The sequence below is a fragment of the Chelonia mydas genome, chromosome 9 (assembly GCF_015237465.2).
Source record: "Chelonia mydas isolate rCheMyd1 chromosome 9, rCheMyd1.pri.v2, whole genome shotgun sequence".
Lineage (NCBI taxonomy): Eukaryota > Metazoa > Chordata > Testudines > Cheloniidae > Chelonia > Chelonia mydas.
The window spans coordinates 95416640-95433467 of record NC_057855.1 but is presented as its reverse complement, the minus strand read 5'-3'; the positions used below and the strand labels follow the sequence as shown (position 1 = coordinate 95433467).

Here is a 16828-nt window from a genome sequence, read left to right as displayed (position 1 = left end):
AGGGAAATAACAAGGGGGCAATCAGAATGACGTGATTTTCAGATACAATGACCAGGGCTTGAAACAATCACTTCATGCCATGGGAAAACTGTGAAACTCTGCTCTCAAGTGAGGTGAAGCATTCATTCCTAGCCTGTGCAGTTTGCAAGAAAGTGTTGCTACAGCTGGTGCATGGTCTAGCAGTGCTTTCACTGGCTTGTGTCTGGGATAGAATATATCGCAAGTTCTAGACCTTGGATCCGTATAATTTGCAGTTCTTCAGTTTTATATTTTAATGCCATGTTTGCTCAACAAACTTAAAACAAAGCATGACAATTAAACATGGCCTTCCCATTTCTTTCAGCCATTGTTTTTCCAGTGGATGGAGATTAAGTTTCTGAACACGAGAGGATCATGAGGCAACAGTGTAATAAGGAACACAGAAGAACTGGAAAACCTCTAACTATCTGGAAACGAATCAGTATTTTCTTGAGCAGCACACTTACATCAGTTACTATTGCACTTGGAATCTAAACAAAACATGTCGTTCCCTGTCTTCCCCCCGCTGCCCTGTCCCCAGGTAATTGCCAAGAGTTTAAACCAGGTTTTTATTCAACAACTTTTAAGAGCTGCAAACAGACTTATTGGCAGGTTTTCAGATCTCGTGTGGCAATCTAAAGCAGCTGATGCATGTTCTCAAATGTATGTGGAGACTGCCAGAACTTATGACTCAATTAATAAAACAAATGTGCCTATGAACTGCAGTGTTGCCCTTTTGACCTTAATTCAGTCTTAAAACATTAGTGAATCTGTTTCAACTTTTAAAATCTACGCAGACCTAATATTTGCACATGCACCCATCCCCACCCCTACCTCTTTCCAAGTTTTAATGTGATTGGCAGTCTAGAAAAGGTCATCAGTCAAAGGGTTAAAGTTCTATGTTCTATTACTTAAGTTAACTTTCGTCCAATTCATTGCTATGGTGCAGGCCAGATTGTGCCTGACCGTAGGACCAGTTTCCAAAGGAAAAATCTAATGAGTCCTCTCTCCTTGTTCATCCCTGGCAGCTTTGCAATCTCTATGTCCTCCCAAGAGCAGGATCAGTTTTCTCCTAATGCAGCAGACATGCCAAAGGGAACAGGGAGGGGCAACATCCTACATTAGCTAGCAGAGCTGGCTGGCTGGGCAGCGGAGAACATTCTGCACTCTCCTAGGGCAAGATGTGGCGTTCATGCTCCCCTGTGCTCTTGTGGCTCGCATCCACTCTGAATGTGGGTCTGAACCTTTAAGGCATATCATGTCTCTGTGTTACCCAGCTTCCTTTTCACCCCTCAGATGTCAGGATAAGAAGATTTTAGGCAGATAATCCAGACAAAATTGTTCCACAAGAAAGCATTTAAAAAGACTAATAATAAAAGCTCCTGGGGCACCGCAATCACCCACGTGGAACCTTCGTATTGCAAAACGAATTGCTCTTTACATTTAGGGCAATCTGCTTTCCAGATAAGTTCCAAGTCAGCTCCACCTCGTTCTATCTACGAATACCTCACTGAGATGGTGGGTTTGGGCAGCAAGTGCAATCGGGTAGAGCTTCCCGTATGCATGTATCTTTTGTTCTCAAGCTAAAGCTAGTGTGGAATGCAACAGCCTTCTGCACAGGTGGACCATCTCGTCATGAGCATACTCGGTGGGTGCGTCATGATCCACCCTGCCTGCCTGTGGGCTCCAGGGGGAGTTAGAGATGCTGGTATTGACCAATAAAGCCTTAAATGACTTGAGACTTACCTACCTGAGGCACTGCCTCTATCCTGTGCTGTATTGCCACGTTCGAGACATTCTGATGTACTCAACTGGGTGCCCAGGCTCTTGGTATAAAAGCGAGGGGGCTGCCAGCAGCCGGCTTTCTGGGAGGGCTCCCTTCCATGGGGATGAGCTTCTTGCCTTTGCCTGAATCCGTCAAACTTCAGCTTAGGTTTCAAGGCTCATCTCCACAGGAGGGCTGCTGGCAAAGCAGCTGTTGGGGCTGATGTCTAGGGAGAGTGGGGAATTTGAGTTATTTTTACACTACCTGCTTTGGGATTATTAATATATGTTACAGGCTGATTCCTTTTGGAGTCACTGTATTTATCTGATGCTCTTAGTGCTTGGAAAGGGGGTTTCTTGATGTTTTATAAATTTCAATGTATATCGAAGTTGCGGAATTGAACTAAACCCCCAAGTTGCATAGGACCACGTGTGTTTCCAATTTTTAAGGGGTGTAAATGGGAGATGGGCAAAGTATTGACCCTGTGAGTGTTCAGTTGTGGTTTCATTTTGATTTTTAAGCTTGTGGGGATTGAAAAACAAAAAGCGGGAAAAACCTTTATAATGTTGTTCTTCTCTGATGGGTCTGGTTGGTGTCACTCTGATCTTGAAGACCATGTATCACATGAATGTAGAAGGTCCAAGAATGGAGATCTATGGAGTATTTTCTGGGGTCTGGACTAGAAGAGGAAAGTGAAGGTCACATTTCACCCACAATGACTCACCCATTCTCTTTTGTGCCAAGGAACAGGAGCACTCAACAACAATTTCAGCTGCAATGTTGCTGTCAGCCATCAAGGGAATGGAGGAAATTTGAAGGAGAAAATTGATGTGTTTGCTCCACAGATTCTTAAGATGGAAGGTTCAGATGAACTTCTGGAAGACAACTTAATAACTGAGTAGTCAACATCAACACAGAATGTTAAAATCTGAATTGTAGAGTATCTGCTATCTCAAGGACTTTAATAAAGGGAAATGCATTGCTTCCCAGAAGAGCTGAAAAACTTGAATATAAAATTAAGTCGTAAAAATTATGCTTTCTGCATCTTCTTTTGTCCCTTTCTGCTCTTGGTCTGTGTCTTCCTTCCAAACTATCTTTTTCTCTGCCTTTTTATGTAAATGTATTAAGTGGTCCAACTTGATAGGGAAACTCAGACCCAAGTTCCCTACATCATCTGATAATTTGCTACCGTAACTATATGAATTTTGTCTATGTCATTATCCTGGTTAAACCCACGTCTGCAAATTAGATATTACCTTTGCATTATGGAGTCAGATGACAAAAAAATTATAAATTATAATGCTTTATTTAAGGGGCAGAAGTAAATGAGATGTGTAAGATTGAACTGGAAAAGGGATCTTAGAAGGGGAAGGAGAAAAGGAGCTTGGGAATCATGACCGAGTTGTTTTAATGTTTTGGTTTAAATCTCAAACTCTGCTTCACTTTAACCTGAGTCAGATCCAGGTTTACAACTCTCTTGGGCTTTGTCTCTAAAGTGGTTGAGTTGAGGAAAGGCTTAGCTAACATGAACTAGCTAAGCACAACCTAAATTCAACTCATTTTCTAGAATGTCAGGACCAGGGCATGGACCTAAGGGTTAGTGTCAAGCACTGGCTAAGGGCTGAATTACCAGGACTCCAACCAGGTTGGAACACCAGAAGATTAAATTTGAGAGACAAACCAGAGGGCTGGGATCAAGAGTCAGGCCAAGTCAGGATCCAGGAGGCCAGCATTGGGAGATGGAACTGGAGGGCAGGAGCCAGGAGGCAGTTACCAAGAGTCAGGGTGAATCAGGGTGCCAGGAGGTCAGGACCAGAAGACAGGCACAAGTAACATCAGGCCAATTTTTCCATGGCAGGGTGAAGCCCAGTTTTTCGGACAACTGGTTGCCTCCTTTGGCTTAAATAGGGACTGCACCCCAATCAGAAATCTTGGAGCTCTCCCAGTGAGAGTGTAGAGGTGGGTCTTGTGTCCCAGTTGAGTTTCATGGGCCCCAGACCAAGCTACTGTCTGTGAGCGGCCGGGTGAAGGATTGTTGTATGATGACTATCAGGACCCCCACAGACACACTTTCAAGACCCCCGGGGCCTGACATAGACAGGAGGCATAATTTAATTTAAGATTTAAAAAATTTTTTGGTGTTTGATGAGAGGGCGAGAACAAAGCACAGTAGAGTTTGGAGCAATGAGTTTTTTGCCAGTTTCCAGTTTTATTTTTTCTCTTGCCACTCCATAACTTTTTTAAGTTTCCTCAACTTTGGTAAAGTTATAAAACAACAAAAAGAAAACTGAAACTCTGCCACTCTGTAGCTTTCCCAAAGCTTAAGGAAGTTTTGAAAAGTTCCAGAGTGGAAAAAGAAAAAAAATGATAAAGCAAAAGCAAAACAAACAAACCTAGCAAACTCCCTGGACATCATTCTATGGCTCCCAGGGGCAAAAAGGAATACAGGAGAAAACAAAAAAAAGCTTTAATAAATTTGAAAAAAATGTCGTTATTTTGAAATTTTCTGTTTTGACAAAAAATGAAAAAATTGCACAAACCCAAAAGTTTTTTGTTTTGAAAAATGATCAATTTTCACAATTTTTTTCGAACAACAAAAAAACAACTGCTCTTTGCCAGCTATGTCCTAGGTACATATTCGTCTGTTTATTCCACTCAGTGTCCAGGGCAGCTCCTTGAGAAGTAGGAAACACAGGCAAATAAACATGTGCAGTGAGTAATAGTGCCCTCTATTTTTTGAACTTGTAACCTAACCTTTGTTCCACATTCATTCTGGGTATAACCCCTTCCTACTACTCAGTTACTTTCATTTGATATTTCAGTTCCAGGGGATCTGGGCTGGATTTAACTGAAGTAGGCTGATCTCTTTTTCACAGTGGAGGGATACGTCCAATAGGCTGGAGCCAGATGCTGGTGATAGTTTCTGAGAATGGAGATTTGGTGAGTAAAGTCCCAGCTATTGGGTTGTCTTGTGGATAGAGTTTCTGGGGGGAGGGAGGGTTAGCTGCTGTTTTTGTTTTTGTCATGTTATTATTTTAAATAATGTTAAAGGTGCCCGGAGTATCAACAGAGCTCCATCTGGTATGTTGTTACAAAGTGAAACTGAAAATATATAGAAAGGATGTTTTTGTGGGTTAAGCTATGGGCTGGAACTCAGGAGACCTGGATTCATTTCCTGGCTGTGCCACAGACTTTGTGTGTGACCTTTGATATGTCACCTACATCAGACAAGCCATACAGGCTCAGACCAATGGTCCATCTAGCCCAATATCCTGTCTGCTGACAGTGACTAGTGCCAGATGCTTCAAAGGAAATGAACAGAACAGGGCAATCCTCTGTTGTCAAGTCCCAGCTTCTGGCAGTTGGATGTCCCTAAACCTCCAGAATATGGGGTTGTATCCCTGACCATCTTAGCTAATAGCCTGTCCTCCATGAACATATCTAATTCTTTTTGAACCCAGTTATACTTTTGTGTCTCAGTGCCTCAGTTCCCCATTTCTTTCCCCACATTGTTTGCCTTGCAGAGTATTTGTACGCTTGTACGCTATTGGGGTTGGGGACTGTCTCTTACTAAATGTATATGACAGGTTTCAGCGTAGCAGCCGTGTTAGTCTGTATTCGCAAAAAGAAAAGGAGTACTTGTGGCACCTTAGAGACTAACCAATTTATTTGAGCATAAGCTTTCGTGAGCTACAGCTCACTTCATCGGATGCATACCTGATGAAGTGAGCATCCGATGAAGTGAGCTGTAGCTCATGAAAGCTTATTCTCAAATAAATTGGTTAGTCTCTAAGGTGCCACAAGTACTCCTTTTCTTTTTGTAAATGTATATGCAGCATCTAGCACAGTGGGCCTGGGTCTTCAGGGCCTATAATAATGAAATAACAGAATATAATTATTATAATAGAATAATGATATAAACGCTCCAAAATTGTGGGGTTATTTTAAAGTAAAAGACTGAAATGTACAATTAAGGAGCCAGTTTTCAGTTGCAATAATTCATGCTGCCAAGTTTTGCCTCATATAGTGTGTGCCTTGGATGTGCTGTGAACAGCCTGGCTGGTTTATTTTTACAAGACCTTGTTTTTGGTGGTCCAGAATTCCTCTTAAAATCAGGCCCACAGTTACTATCTATATGAAACGGTGCTTTACAAACTAATCAACTACTTAAAGAATCCCCCAAACTCTATATTAAAAAAAAATCAAGCTTGATCCAGAAGCCGACAAAAGTAAGGAAATTCAGACATGAGGAGGGAAGTGTTCCATATGCTCTCCAATACCTAGGCACAACTGGGGGCCACTTTAATGACTATCTGAATGCTCCCCGTTGTTACTAGGTACTGGAGAACATATGGTATGTTTTCCCCTTTAACTGTGAATTTCCTTGCTTTTGTCAGTAGGTGTCTTAACCATAATGTATTTTAATGTGGTGTTTGTGTGTCTGAATATAGTCCAACATTGTTCTTAGAGAGGCAAATCAAATAGGAGGTACAGATGTTGATTATCACATATTCTTACTGAAAATACGCTGCAAAATATATGTGGATTTTAAAAAGCTTGAAATTGTTAATAAGGGCCCTTGTGGGGGTTTAAAAATCATTTCACTGTGCTCCAAACTTAGCATGGATGATAAATGACCATTTAGTTGCCAATATAGCACAATATTTCAATTTCCTGCCTTCACAGAGGTATTCCAAAGGTTGTATGGAGTTCATACTCACAGTATGTGTTGTCTAGAACTCGATGATCTCTCGCTGGCAAACTTCAAGCAAAACCATTTCCATTAACTAAACCCATTCCTTGAAGATTCCAGCTGCCTGGAATGCTAGACAAGTATAGCTTCAGTGATGTTTTACAATGAAAAATCCTACATTAAGTTGTGTCCAGACTGTTATTTTAGCTGATGTAAAACTTATGTTTTGGGGGGAGCGATAGCTCAGTGGTTTGAGCATTGGCCTGCTAAACCCAGGGTTGTGAGTTCAATCCCTGAGGGGGTCATTTAGGGATCTGGGGCAAAAATTGGGGATTGGTCCTGCTTCAAGCAGGGGGTTGCACTAGATGACCTCCTGAAGGCCCTTCCAACCCTGACCTTCTATGATTATGCAGTTGGTAAAAGAGTCAGAAGCCACTGGGGTAAATTTTGCTCTATTACATCAGTGTAAATCCAGAGTAATTCCACTGAGTTTCACAGGAGTCCTGATTTACACTGGTGTAACTCTGAGCAGAATTTGGCCCATGGTCAGCGCCATGGTGACAGTTTCAGCAAAAGAACAGGATACTCTGTCATTTTACCTAGACCAAATCAGAGTCTCAGATTCTATTCCAGAGAGGGATCTATATCACACCTTCATGTTAGCAAAGGAAGGTCTTGCACCGAAAGTTCAGATGGCGGATTTGTGATCTGGTAGCTACATTGCTGACCCCAAAATCATGTGCAGCAAAGGAAAATATGGGAAAGGGGCTGCTTCTCCACGGTTCCTGCGCCTGAAATCATTGATCCAGGGTAGAGGTGGGCCAAAATTTTTTTTTGGCAAACAGTAAATTCACCAACAACTGCATTTTTGGAGGGCACCGAAACTATTAGTGAATTCGGGTCAAATTCAGAACATTGTTTTGGATGGAAATTCCCCCCCCCCACCCTGAAATGTCAAAATGATTCATTTGACCTGAACAAATTTTGTTTTGCTTTTTTTTTTTTTTTGGTTTCGTGACCAAACTGAGAAATTTGTTATTCACTCAGCTTTTATCAGAAATTCATGTAAAATACTGCTTACTCCATGAACACCAGACAAAGGTCCAAATTCTCTGGCAGAATATCACCACCAAATTCATTGCAGTTAACCAGCAGAGAATTTGACTGGAAATATACAAATTTATCTCATCTGACTATTTATCAATATAGCAAGAGGTTCAGGTGAAATGACAAACCATTGAGAATACTGCCTAATATCTGTTGTTTACGCCTTTCAGCAAAACTAAATAGTATATTCCTTTTGTGTTTGGTTACTTCTGATTTGTCCTCTAGCAATGATTGGATCCTGCCTCTATTCTTGAGTGTGGACTCAATGATTTGAAAGGTCTTTTCTGTCTGTAACCAACCTGTTGACTGAAGAGCCCATTAGAACAAGATCAACCCAGGCTTTGCCATGTATTGCCTGAGAAAATGTATTACATCATTAATGCTGGGAGACACATTTCCATTAGCTGGTCACTGATGACATCTTTAGATAATGGTGATCTAAACTAGCTGAAGAGGTCTGCCAACTACTCATTTAATTACTGCCTTTCAAAGTATAAATTACCCTCGGTGTTTATACCCCTAAGCATATCATTATATTGATGTACATGCAGAAGGGTTCCAAGGTGCATTCCTCACACGCACACGAATCACTTCTTGAAATGTAACGAATTTGGGATGAAACATAGCAACTGCTTAGCAGTGCATAGGAACACAACACATCATCTTGAATAACTGCCCTCCTAGCTGATCATCTACAGACTGGCTAGCCGTTAGCTTAAATGATAGCTCCTAAGGCTTCAGGTCATCTAACTAGCAAGCCAAGAGGTGGGGTTGTTTGCATCTTGACTGCTCTCCCTCCCTCCTGTTTCCTTTAGGTATTGTTCCCATCTTACTACTTCTTCTCCAAAGGGTTTTCTTTTGTCTCACCAAGGTGCTGCATGTTTTGTAGCATCTCTGGAGCTGTGATGTTACCCCAGCATGGTCTGTGCTGGTTGTTGCAGCCATTTAAGTGATTTAGCCTGTACAGTTGTCATTTGCACAAGTCACCGGTACCTCGGGATCCTCTCTGCCAGCTGCCACAATGCTTTCCCTTGATCTCTTTCCTGGGAGTAGGGGTGTGTGGGGCATGTGCCTTTTCAAGAGCAGAAATTGGCCATACGGCAACAGCTGGACAGACTTTGAAGCAGCCCTTTAACTTGTTCAGAAATCAACATTGGGGGGAAAAGAAATATCCCCTTTCGCCCATACAAGACTAGAGTTTGCATGTGGCACTATAATGAGCTATGGCCAGCTATAATTCTGCATCACTGGAGGCAGGACAAACGATGGGACAGAAAAGAGATGGCAGATAAGAGATAGGCCGGTTCTCCCTAGAACAGAATTTTTTATTGTCGCCATTCAACTCTATTTTCAAAACACTGCTGCAGTTTGATTCCAAAAGGGAATGTGCTGACATGAGGAATTAAATCTGCCGGGGAAGAAATGTTCCCCTGTTGTTTCACATTAGTGTGGCAGCCACTCTAAACAGTGTGCTGTGTCTTTAAGGAGCTATGTAGCCTGTAATCCAGTAAATACCATGCACTCCCTTACTGAATATTGCAACAAATAATCACTTACAAGCCCACACAAATTACTAAAGCTCAAATGAATGTGGTCTATGCCATGGCTAGATTTTTTTTTTTTCCCAGTCAGGATGCAGCTGGGGACATTGTGGTTTTCTGGAAACCTGTTGTATTTAATTAGTTGGACAAAGATATTATCAAGATCCTGAAATGGTCCAGCCTGAAACAGTTTTAAACAAAATTTGGGGTTTGGTATCCAGAGACAGCCGCCTGCTTAGTACCGTGGCAAACGCATCAGGAAATCCATGCCCAAAGTTAGAGACTTATCGATTGAAACGCACAAAAAGATGGGGGGGAGGGGGAAATCAAAGCAAGGTAAAAAGCATTTGGTTGCTTGGTTATGCAAAACAAACATAATCAAAACCTGGAGATAATGAATATTGGTTAAAGTCTCTTATTCAGTTACTCATTCTTGGTGGGGAAGCACAGGTTAGTTCTGTTCAAATCCAAGTCAGGAATGAGAGTCACTTTCCTGTTTTAGACAAAACAAACACAGAAGGAAAAGAAGAGACAGAATAGTAAAGACAGGGGAATATGCCTTTTATTGATGTCCTTGGGCTGGTTGGTCATGGATGGTTGCTTTGGAGCCAGCAGGTCGGCCACAACAGCTGTTGTTCTGGCCCCCAGCTTGCCTCCCTGGCCACAGTGATATCATCTGGTTGGTCTGGTCAGGTTCCTCTCCTTCAATGGTCCTTCTCAGGCTGAGCAGAGCTGGCAGGGCTGTTTCATCTCACCATGCTGGTGCTGTGCAGCACAGCTGATTTCAGGAGCAGTTGAAAAGCCAAGAGAGAGAGGACAGGAGGAAGAGCAGGGAGCAGAGTGGGGCAGAACAGGATCTCACATGTATCAGATAGGGGCACTTGCTGGTGCAGTGATGATGGTCAAGCATCCCCACTGGAGTATCAAGGTGTGGTGTCATGACACAATCCTTCCACTACAACCCTGGTGATGGTTTGTTTTTCTCCCCCAAAGTCCCCCAAAAGGCAATGGTTGGAATAATCCATCCTCTTAGGCACTTACAAGCATACATTCCACTGACTTTCAGTAAGACTTGAGCTCCTAAGTGCTTAAATCACTTTTGAGAATGACAACTTAGACTCCTAAGTCATTTAGGCCTTGCCACGCTGAGCAGAGCAATGCCTCAATACCTTTAAAAACCTGGGCTTAAATGGCCTGTCCAAGGAGAGTCTGGCAAAGCTGGGACTTTGAACCCAGATCGCCTGAATCCAATGCCATGACCACAAGACCATCCTGCCCTTGAGCAGTTTGTTCAGTTTTGTGGGTTGGAGTTGCAGATTATGCAACTGATTCCATGTCTCTGTGGATGGGCTACCTGCCCCGTAGAATGTTTTGCCCTGACTCTGCAGAGCTAACTATTGACCTCAGAAATCCTGCCTTTGGTGGCAGCTGTGATTTATGGTGACTCACCTTCCCATTGTCCTGGTCACCTGAGTTACTCTGATCTGTACAATGTCTGAGCTGCATGAAGGACACAGGACTGCACAATGTCCTAGAGCCAAACATTCATACCACTCCGCCACTCTGTGGTAAACCATCTTGCTTGTTAGATTGGAGCCTGGTCCTCTGCCTTAAGTCTGAATGTTCTGGCTTTTTCTTTCAACTTCTCTCATTTTTGCGTTTAGAGTGGGAATGAGCAGGTTGATCGGGCTGGATTTTCCAGCACACCAAGTGGACTTAGTGTCAATTATGCATTTATGCAGCACAAAGTGACTTAAACCAGCTGGAACGTCCCCTTGTGTTGTGGGACTCTCCATCAGCGTAGCCATCTTCTCCTGTGTTAACTGCCCTACCACCCCCAGCATAATGGGGAAGCCGGGGCATGGTGAAGCCACGCTCAACAATACCTCATCCTCTGCTGATATAAAGCTCTATTATGGAGCTTATGCCAGTGGTGGAAGAAGGCCCTACTGCTGCTTTAATCTCCATTGCGGCCAGGGATGCAGATTGACTGCAGTGTAGAATCTGGGCCCATTGTTTTTGAGTGGATGAAATTTGTGCTTTGAGGCATGCCACATCACTCTTGTGAGGGACTTGCATGATTTTTTGAATGTCCACATAAATTGTATTAACTGGTTCTCCTTTATCCATTGTTCTATTGACACACATGAAAAATTCTAGTAGATTGCATAGGTACAGTTGTCCTTTGCAGAATCTGCGCTGGTTAGTCCTATCAAGTTCATCTAGGTTTTTCATAATTCTCTCCTTAATTATTGTTTTAACAGAAATTGCATGTTACTAGTCTAAACTGAACTGCGACTGATGAATTCCTGGCCTGGAATTCCTAACATCACTGCTAGTACTTTTTTTTTTTTAAACAAACAGCTACAGCTTTTGCTACAGAACATTCTTCAGAACTGCTGGATAGACTGGCTGGTTCTGGTGACCTCCTGCTCTTTAATTTATCAGTTTCAGGCCCTCTTAATTTGATACCTCTGCTTTTCACAGTACCCCCTAAAAGAGGTATGTCTGGGCTAGCTAGCTCCTCAACATCTTCTGTGATGAAGTCTGATTAAGAGAAATCATGTCTCTTCTCTGTGATGACCTTCTTCTCTTTAATTGCTCCCTAGACTCCTCCAGCAGCCCTGCTGAATCTCTCTGGTGCTTCCTGCTTCTGATACGCTAAATACTTTTATCTGTTTTTACATTTTCAGCTATTTGCTCCTCAAAATCCCTCTTAGCCCTGCTAGTTTCTCTCTCATGGATACCACAGCTATCACAATTCCTGGGACGACTTCTTCAGCAATCTTCTGTGCAATGCTTAAGACCTGCAGAAGGCCGTGCTCCTTTCTATTGCCTGAACCTGAGCTGGATTTTTCATTTTTGAAAGCTACTTGTTTGGCTTAAATTACCTCTTGAACCTTGCCATTTTCCTATGCTAATTTTGTTTTGCTTTCCTACTCACTTGTGCTGTGCAGAGCGAGGCGTTCCTTCTGGGACTTTGTAATGGTTGCTTAAGTGGCCTCCATGCTGAGTCGAAGGATTTTAATTTCCTCACTTCTGACTTCACAGCATTTTAGGAGTCCTCTTCCCCCTCCCCCCTTTTGCTAAAGTTTCATGTCTCATTGCTAGTTTTTGGTGCAGTCCCTCCCACAAGGATGTTAAACTTAATTATATCGTCCCCCTTTTACTTAGAGGCCCAGCTACTGTTAATTCTTCAATCCGTTCCTGCGTGTCTCTGCTACTAAGGTTTTGTCATCACCGCTAAAAAGGTATTTCAGAGATAATTACTGCTTGGGAGAAGCTCCCTGCAAACATCGGCAAAGCCGCATCATCGTTCTCCTTTCAATCCCTCCTCAAAACTCTCCTTTGCCACAGTGCCTACAAAAACTTGACAACGGCTAGGCCACTGGTGTACTGAGACGAATGCCTACCACGTGACCAATATTGTCTCCTTGTTTCCTTGTACTCCCCCATTTATCTATATCCATCTGTTATCTTTTGTCTTATACCGAAATTGTAAGCTCTTAGGAGCAGGGGCAGTCTTTGTGTATTTTGTACGTGCCAAGCACAAAGGGGTCCTGGTCCATGACTAGGGCTTGTAGGTGCTACAGAAACACAAATAAATAATAATAAGGCATAACAGTTATCTTACTGCAAAATCCTACTGGAGGCAAGGCGCCAGTAGAGGTAGCTAGGCGAGATTAACACTATACTCCGGGGCCCCTGGTTGACTATGTCTAGTTTACTTCTCAGTAACACATTACTTTGTCTCTACTAGGGCTGTACAATGGAATAGCTAATACAGGTTAGTTTTCTCACGGTAAGACACACTTTTTTTTTTTTTTTTTTAGCAGTGAAGTCAGTTTCCATGGAGAATAGTCTTTCCTTTTGTGTGTTTAGGATTTAGCTATTTTAAAAACAATAGTTTAAGGTGCTGAGAAATTCTTTATCTAAACTGTGTCCTGATGTGATATTTAACTAGTTTCATTTAGTTCTTATCTCCTTGATCTTCCTCATCCTTATTACTAATTACCTGTTCTGGAGGCTGGTACTATCATCCTGCTAGTATATTGGAATTCTTCAGATTTGGGATTTGTGTCAATAGAGATTATACTCCATGGATCCATCAGATGCTATGTCTCCTTGTGTTCTATGGAATATTTTAAGTTTAGTGTTACTCCCACCGTCTCTGTGTCCTGGTCTGTCCTCCTTTTATAGTTCGTAGTACTGTTGTGCTTTCTAACACGATCAGGCAGCTGAGAGTATCTTGCTCATGAGTCTTCTGCAACCTCTGGAACCTAGAGTGAAACCTAGAATGTGAAGTTTAAACCACAACTTTCTTTGTTAGATGTACAGAAACAGAGTCCTACCGGCTCTGAGCAGGCAGACCTTGAGTGTGCCTGCATCATGTGAGAGACCCCTTACACCAGGTGCCCTCTGTTGACTACATATGAGTGAGGCTGAGAGTTGGTCATGGATTTCATGATTTTACGTGACCTGTGCAACTTCAGTTATGGGTGGTGGGCTCGGGCTGTCAGCCACGGGTGGCAGGGCTCAGGCTTTCGTGATTTATTGTTTGTTGCCTGTGTCCTATTCGTGACAATCTCAGCCTTACACATGTCTAATCTTAAAGAAACAGTGCCACAATATACTATAACTATGATACTATCCCTTTCCTTTTTGCCATTCTGCCGTATTTCAGTAATGCTTCTTAGGTTACAGTTCTCTTCCATTGCCAAGCTTCCTATTTTTGTTTTTTGTGTTTAAGCTTCTCCCCTAGCATTTTTGGATTCCAGTTCTAATTGGGTTCTCTAGGCCCTTTTGAAATTAAAATAAATAATAATATAATCGGGAGATGTTTATATTGTTTGTATGACCATTTGTCTGGTTTTATTTAACTTTGATTGTGATGCCCTCTTATATTTCTGGAGTATCCCCCTGTCATCTCAACCTGCCCCATTCTAGCTTGGCTACAATTTCTGTCTTCTTTATGACCAGATACCCTGTTATGTTTGTATAACTGGCATTCCTAGTAGATGTCTTTGTCTGCCTTGAATGCTCTGTTTTTTCCTGGCCTCTAGTTTAAATAACATCTTCAAACCTTGTCAGTTTTCTGCATCAGCAGTCTGATTCTAGTTCGGCTCTATTTACCCCAAAAAGTTCCCCAGTGCCTAATCAATGGAGACTCCTCCTCCCTCTAGCATCTTCTTATCCATGGGTTGAAACTCTGACGTTCCTCCTGTTTAGCTGGCCCTGGGTATGGAACTGGAAGGATTTCAGGGCAAGCTACTGTAGAGCCTCCTCTCCAGTAATTTAAATTTAGTTTCCAGGGCCTCTCTCCTATACCTCTCTGTGCCACTTGTACCAATATGAGGCTAGCCTAGATGTCCTGTGACAATGGCCATCTTAACACCCAGTAGGCAAACCACCTTAATGGTTCTCATGGTCACCACTAGCTAATGATAGAATCTCTTATCAGCACAGCCACTTTCTCAGTACCTGAGGGATCTGAGGAAGACGGGTGTTTGTCCCTCCATCCCGCCTGCACAAAAGGTTCATACAGTGGTAACACGTATTATATAGTTTGTGAGGATAAACTCCTCCACTTGTTATTGTACCATGTTTCGTTATTTCTGTTTTTTACCAAACTATAATACAACGACCAGCCATCCAATGCTCAGGGAGCCCTCCAGAGTTGTTTAAAAATGCACTGATAAATAAATATGTCCATTCAATACCCCCCGATTGGCTCAAGTAACCCAGTGACAACATGCTTGGACCATAAATGAATGGATTCCCTCACCCAATCCCCAGCCCCACCCAACACCCACCAAGAAGAAAAGGCAGGCCCCCGGGGGCTGACCAGCTGGGGCTGTTCTCTGGAGAGGATGCAAGTTCCAAAGGTCCAAACTGATGACTTAGTACCCTAATGCGTTTTGTGCATTACTGTTTGCAATCTGGTAACGCGTGAATCGTTGCTTTACCGTCCGATCTGATAGCATGCGTTACCTATGACACCCTCTATGGGAGTCCTTTCAACACTGGCCTGTTGTGATACCTTGGTTTGTTGAATTTTGCTTCCTTTGTTTTCTTTCCTCGGGACAATCGGTTCAATGTTGCCACAAGACTCCTCATTGCTTCCATCATATACATGTAAATAGACGTGTGGTTCTGAGTTCTCAGTATTTTTACCCAGAAAACTACAATAAGATAAATTTAGACTAAGGTTTGAGCACATAATTATAGAATGACGTGAAACAAAGAGAGAATTAAAAATACCCAGCTAAAACCTACAGCACTAAATACTGCACAGCGCCCTGGTTAACGTTACAGAACACTGTCAATCAGACTGTTCTTTGATCCATTCTTTTTCATTTCACCCCTCCGAACCTTTCTGGGCTATACAAGCCTCTGTGCTTTACACAGAAATAAAGCTACCTGCATAGTGAGTGTGTGTGTGTGTGTGTGTGATACCTCTGGCGCCCGTTTGTGTGTGTGTGTGTGTGTGTGTGTGTGTGTGAGAGATACCTCTGGCGCCCGTTTGGTTCGCTATATGAAACAAGCTGTTGGCCTCAGTCCATATCCTAGTGGGCAGGTGTCCACGGTGCACAGCCAACATGGCAATCAGCACAAATGGACTAATGCTGTGTCAGTCACAGCCCAGAGGCCAAGGACTGAGTGGGCAGAGGACAGTGGCTGCTGACTCCCTCACCAAGGGCCTGATCCGAAGACCACTGAACTACTGACGTCGATAGGCTTTGGATCAGGCCTGGAGTTCCTTTACATACCCCCTACAACAGATCTGACTGTCTCCCTAACCCTGCTCCCATCCAAAGCACTCAGCTACCTCCTCTCCCCATCCATCTCCTTACTGTTGCCAGCCCATCTGCTTGCTCCGTTCAACTACTGGGCTCCCCTATCACAGCCAGTCAACTTCCCTTGTCATGCTGATTCCCAGCCTAACGGTCAGGGTCAGGGGTGGAAGTGGAGTTCAGTTAGGGTCTCCTGTCACAGGGAGATAGGGCAGGTCAGGACTTGCTTTAGCCAACAATAGGTCCACCCTGCCTCCCCATTACTCCTGCCATTGCAAACCCCAAACATGTCTCTCCCATCCCTCACCAAGACAGCTCAGTGCCTGCCCAGCTGCCCCTAGAGGGTGAACCCTGGTGGTTTTTCCAGTGCTTCTCTGGGCCAGGAGTAGACAAGACAGTCCTTGGCCACAACAGAGAGGTTAATTTTTGTTCCCCCTTGTTCAAAGGGAGGAACTGATGCAGCAGCTGTTAGGTCATTTGAAGATCTCATGAAGGGCCGAGAGGGTGGGTTTGCAAACCGTTGTGCCTACAGAGTCCTTGTTGGTGAGGCTGTGGTAGCAGCCCTGTCCCACTGTGAATATGCACAGAGAGAAGGGCGTTGGTTTGCAAACACCTTACTCTGGTAATGCTGTCCTTTGTTAAATATGCTGAAGATCAGGCGAGAGTAGGGTCACCAACATTGTATTTCAGAAATAAGGGACTGTTTTCTTAGTACCCAGGTCCCACTCCTCCTCCCAATATGATTATTTATTTTCATCATCATTATTAATAGTAATTAGCAGCACTCACCTACATTCGCCCAGTGTATTTCTTGCTGTTTTCTGCAGGATCCAGCAACTCCTGATCTTGTACAGAGATGAAGAAATAAGGGACATTCCTTGTAATAAGGGACTGTTGGCAGCCCTAGGTG

General features: G+C 43.1%; 1 long non-coding RNA gene across 1 annotated transcript in view; it reads left to right on the top strand.

The window, feature by feature from the left end:
- LOC122461795 overlaps positions 1-2798 on the top strand; it is a 143852-nt gene extending 141054 nt beyond the window's left edge. The window contains exons 4-5 of the long non-coding RNA XR_006283982.1: positions 344-559; positions 2528-2798. This is a non-coding gene — a long non-coding RNA (uncharacterized LOC122461795). The remainder of the gene's footprint in view (positions 1-343; positions 560-2527) is intronic.
- The last annotated feature ends 14030 nt before the right edge of the window (positions 2799-16828 follow it).